This window comes from Penaeus japonicus, unplaced genomic scaffold (genome assembly GCF_977035675.1).
Source record: "Penaeus japonicus unplaced genomic scaffold, GWHDUDI00000001_assembly GWHDUDI00000009, whole genome shotgun sequence".
Taxonomy (NCBI): Eukaryota; Metazoa; Arthropoda; class Malacostraca; order Decapoda; family Penaeidae; genus Penaeus; species Penaeus japonicus.
Genome location: NW_028234411.1, coordinates 4244016 through 4249648, shown reverse-complemented (window position 1 = coordinate 4249648; position 5633 = coordinate 4244016). Strand labels below are relative to the sequence as shown.

The 5633-nt window shown below is 33.9% G+C and overlaps 1 protein-coding gene across 5 annotated transcripts in view; it reads right to left on the bottom strand.

Annotated features, from left to right (window-relative positions):
* Window positions 1-5311, bottom strand: part of LOC122253874 (cholesterol transporter ABCA5) — a 33092-nt gene extending 27781 nt beyond the window's left edge. Inside the window, exon 1 of one of the 5 annotated variants that reach the window (XM_043017267.2) lies at window positions 5172-5311. The gene's annotated coding sequence lies outside the window, so the exon portion shown is untranslated. Of the gene's footprint in view, window positions 1-1585; window positions 1883-5171 lie in introns of those variants that run through there. The other 4 variants (XM_043017266.2, XM_043017265.2, XM_043017268.2 and 1 more) reach the window with 4 other exon arrangements.
* Window positions 5312-5633: the final 322 nt, after the last annotated feature.

The following is a 5633-nucleotide window of genomic DNA, read 5'->3' as shown; positions in this document are numbered from 1 at the left end:
AACTGGCAGTCAGGATGGCTGGTCTATGACGCTGGCAGCACCAGATAAAAATTAGAGGAACGGGTAAAGTGCTTTCTCCGTCTTCCAGGTAGCACAAACTAGCCCAAACATTGTTTTTCCATAGTCATCACAAAATATTGGTTTAGACTGACTTTGGGACCCTGTAGCTCTGAAGCTAGTGCCGTTACAGCCATTAATACTTCATGACTGTGTACGTGGTTCAACTGTGAGCAGAACCTGATGTTGCATCATGTACGCACTGACACCTGTCTTCTAGGCCTAATCAATTCCGTCATGTATGCCGTGACACTTGTACTCAATGGGTTAATATTATTATCATCATTAATAATATTACCATTGTCATTATTATTATCTTTATCATCATTATCACTATTATAATTATTATTATGATGATCATTATCATTAGTATTACCATTATTATTATCATCATCTTTATAATTATTATCATTACATTAACAAGAATAATTTGATTTGGCCATTACCTACTCTGTACATCCAGATTTGACATACATAACATATTGACAATTTTGGAAAGATAATTGCGGGATAAAAACAAGAAAAAGTTCTATGAGTAAAAGCAAGGAGTTGGTGCTTTGTAATTCCAAAAAATTTGCTATCAGTACCATATACCAACATATAACATATAACAATTCTTCCTCCTTTTATCCTCCATATAACTATTCTCATATAACTAATTCTATTATCACACATATAATATAAATAGAAGAAGAAAGGTATGAATGACATTGAATATCTAAACAAAGCAAGAGATGTATTTGACGCATTTCTACGGAGGTCAGTCTCAAAAATACATGTATTTTTGAGAAAGACCTCCGTCAGAATGCGTCAAATACATCTCTTGTATTGTTTAGATATTCAGTCTCATTCATAACTTTCTTCTAATTTGTTGCTATGAACTTTGTTCATATAAATACAACTTCTATAACAACCCCCACTATATGTGTTTAATCCATGCTGCCAGCATATTATGTTGGCGGATGGAATTCACCAGGGAGAAAGTCTTCAAGAATTAAGAAAATTAACTCCACGTGAATTTAGACTATTCCCTATGCAAAGAATGCAGTCTGATTAATCTGCACTTGTTCAGTACCTGTTGGCCGTCCGGCAAAGGCCAAGAAACTTCCGCTACGTATAAACAACTAGTAGACCTCCCCTGTTCAGTAATCTTCAAATTAGGAATGACTCTAAACTCTGTCTCACTGAAATATGTGAGATGGAAGTTTGTTGGTCTTTTCTGATGAGGCATGAAGCATTGGAGAAAATTTGTCTGCCATTAACATGTTGGAGGATATTTTGTATGCCACCCATTGACATTGATGTAAGTTTCACAATTTTTATGTGGATTTGGATGAGAAAAGTCTATATGATTAAGAGAAAAAGTTTCATTCTGAAAGCTGCTGTAGGAGTCTTCTAAACATTCAAAAAAGTATAATTAAGATGATACAGGGGCTATGATCCCAGATATGTATGATGTAGCATATTCACTGCCTGTTTGGATGTGAACTTCTCTATTTCGACATCAACCGACTGAAATAAGACTTACCTTTACCAAACTTCCTTCACAAAAAAGACATAATCAACACTAATTCTCACGCAGACTACAGACTATATAGCCCTGTCACAGCCACGAGCACCTTTTCACCTCCTCCGCCCCTTTCATATGTTGATTAATAAGCTTTTATGTAATCTCCCACTCCCACCAAGTTTTAAATTACCTTCAACACTCAGTCACAGTTCATGACTTTATCGCATTTCGAGCCGAACTGATAAGATTTACATCACGGAGAGTAGCACACGGGGGTACCGGTGTGTTCGTGCGTTTGTTTATGTTTACAAGTGGAGTGGAGGAGCTGTCAAGTACGGTACTACTACGGTACGGTATGGCATCCGTATTCGAATAATTTCTAACTTGTAGGGTTTTTTCGTTCTTCGATGTGATATTAAAGGATTGTCGCTTCTTTTTATTTTTGTCTTTGTAAAGACAGGTGTTTTGAAGGGTGTTAAAGTAAATTAGGGTAAGGTAAAGTACTGTAATTACGTGATTTTGCATGACTCCTAAGAAAGGAATTTCTTCTGGTGGATGGTTGATTCAACGAAATGATAATGCAAGCCTTCATAATCCTCTCTTGTCCCTTTTTCATAATTTTCAATCTACTACTCTTGGATTTCGTAAAGTGTTTAAATACTTACGCAACACTTCAACCAAAAAACAAGAAAGAGAGGGGAAAAGAGGACAAGAGAGCTTAAGACCACCATAAAGGGACTGAAGTGAGACAAATAATTATTTCCTAAGGAGGTGGCAACCGTAATATCAAGGGGGTCCTCCTTCGAATCCATCGATATTCCGAAACTAGTTATTAAAGTAACATTGTCGGGAATACATGAGGTTTTCCAGTTGATAAGAAAATGACAGTGTACTTATAATATTTCCCGCATTGCATCTTGACTTTAGATCCTTAGCATATCTAAAATAAAGTGCTACGACCTGTGCAATGAAACCAGGCAATATACATTAGTAAGTTAAGACTGAAATAATAGATCGCATACTTAAGCAAAGAACTTGACATAGAAAGAAAACCAGAGAGACGTCGACAGAAGGAATTCAAAAAAGTATTCCGTGATTTGAGAGATGATTTACGGGGAAAAAAAACATATCTAAACCACCATTTATAGGCATTATCTGCCGTCACCGACTCGCAATCATTTCAACTTTTAGTGGGCGGAGTATAGACACTGCCGGGCGTACGACGGCGAAATGTCGTACCGCATGAACAAAACCACCCGTGCCTCTATGGCGTGCCTTTGAAATAATAATTTGTACAATTGTTTGCTTCTCCCTCTAATAAAAATAATTTTGAGTTCATATGATATTCAGGCCTAGAGTATTTTATGTCAAATAGTATGTGTAATTTAATGTTATGCCTCAGAAAATATTATTCCCATGTCCAATATTTTATTTCTAGTTTGTTTTAATTCATTCATATTGGCATGTGAAGTGAAGTTGAATATTAATATTATCATTTCTTTATGCTTATTTCTTCAAATAGCAGTTGTATAGACTAGCAGTCAGTAAATTGATCTTATTTGTGCAAATATACTGTATTCCATGAGACATCAATTAAAGCAAAATTTATCCTAAGCTATTAATATTTTTGTTTATTCACTTCGGCATGGTATATTTTATTTGTTCATATCTTCACTGTAATAATACACAAAAAATATCTTTGCATTAGGATAGACTTTTCATTTTATGGCGATTGCATAAGGATAATATTATAGGTGCCTTACAAAAAATGTATTGAACATGGATATTACAGGATGCACATTACTTGATGAATTTAAAAATTATCTAAACTCACCTATTTTATTGTTTTTAAATGGGTTACTGATTTGATTTATTTTGGCATAGTTTTTTTTTTTTTTTTTTTTTTTTTTTTTTTTTTTTTTTTGAGACCGCTTGTTGCCCATCAGCTTGATCTGTTTATGACTATTTACTATGATAGCCTTTAATTAGCTGTCAGCTGTAACAATAAAAAACAAAAATGCATCCAGTACACATTTTGCTCTCATGTATATATTTTCCATATCAAAGACTGTAAATTCAGTTTTATACAAGTTAAAGAATAAATGTAAAGCTAGTCAAAGGATTTAAACAATTACCTATTTTTCAAAGCTACTTTAGATTGTATTTATTTCAATTTTTCATTAATGAGTCTTTAAATACATGATATGCGGTTATTATCTTACTTTATTTTAAATCAAATTTTGCTGCAAACTACTTTTATGATACTCCTTATACGGCGAAATGAGAAGATATGAAACAAAAATCAGGAAATCTTTGGCATTTTCGCCATTCGGTGATGGTCTGCGCATGCGTGTTTCCGGCCCTATTGGATAGGTTGGCACGCGTGTATGGGCGGAGTTATCTCTCGAAATAAGTTGAAATATGACAGCAAATGATTGCGAGAGATTGCCAGTTATTGCAGGATGCTGGAGATAACGTGTATTGTTGCTCTATTGTCAGATAATACTATCGCCTTTTTACATATTTGTTATCATGTGTGTTATAAAAATGAGTAGATTGTTGCAGCATGAAGATGAGCAACAAGCTTTCAAAAAAGCATGGTTTATTGACAACGCCTAGTATGGGTTACTGGATCTCATCTAGAATATTCAGCTAATGCTAAATTGCATTGTGCAATGTTGGTAATTAATAATCCTGAAGTACGCAAAATGATAAGTTATACCGAAAATTAGAATCATATGATAGATGACAGACATACAGTTGATTGATGCATAACATGATGTAATTGATGTAATAAGCGAAAATTCTGGATAATTTTCAAGGAGAGGCGCGACCACTAATTGGATATTCTCCTACCTGTACTAAAACTATCCTTAAACTATTCTTGTAATACCCTTTTTCGGGTAAATTCGCGTTCTATGTGCTAGAATGAACTTTAGTTGATAATGGAAGCATATTTAACGGAAAAGCATGCTGAGACATTACGTGAGGGCGGTTGAAATGTTTCGATTATGATCCTTGGAGCTCGCTGTTCGTAAGTCAATTTTGGGTATCCGGACCTAGGTTGAAAATTTGCTTCTATCCAGCGCAGTTTCATCCAAGCTGAAGTTACTTTTATTGTGTAAATAAGAGTTGACACCACATAAACCCAGACAGCAGACCTTGGATATTTTGTATTGCTTATTGATCACTCTTGCCTAGTAAGTGAAGATAAAATGAGACAGTGCTCAAAAAAAAAAAAAAAAAAAAAAATACCGTACGCCAGTAGTGTCTTAGAGAAATTAATCTCCATGAGTATATTACCGTTTTATCTAGGGTGTCTATCAACCACTACACACACGGTTTTGTAGGTATTATCAAACCTCCCTACAACTTGACCTAGCCTAACCTAGAATAAGTTGTGACTTAGACAGCACGCCATTCTTCAACGTATTTGAGTGTCCCCCTTTTATACATTGAAGATCTGACGACGACCGGAAAGATAAGATTTCACGACAACTTATTGGCCGTTTTCTGTTGGTAGTTCTTGATTCTAAAGATACGATAAGCACGCCATCTTCAGCACATCCCAGTACACACGAAACTTTGCATTTCTTGACCTTACCTGAAAGCATCACCGTTACGATCGTCTACCAGCGTCAAACTCCCACTTTAGAGACTACTGAAGTTGTCTGACCTTTTCCTCATATCAGAAAGATTACACAGGCCATAAAAGATGCGCTTGGCGGGTTCTGTGAAGTTATCAGTATTATTATTGTTATCATTATTATTATTGTTATCATTATTATTATTGTTATCATTATTATTATTGTTATCATTATTATTATTGTTATCATTATTATTATTGTTATCATTATTATTATTGTTATCATTATTATTATTGTTATCATTATTATTATTGTTATCATTATTATTATTGTTATCATTATTATTATTGTTATCATTATTATTATTGTTATCATTATTATTATTGTTATCATTATTATTATTGTTATCATTATTATTATTGTTATCATTATTATTATTGTTATCATTATTATTATTGTTATCATTATTATTATTGTTA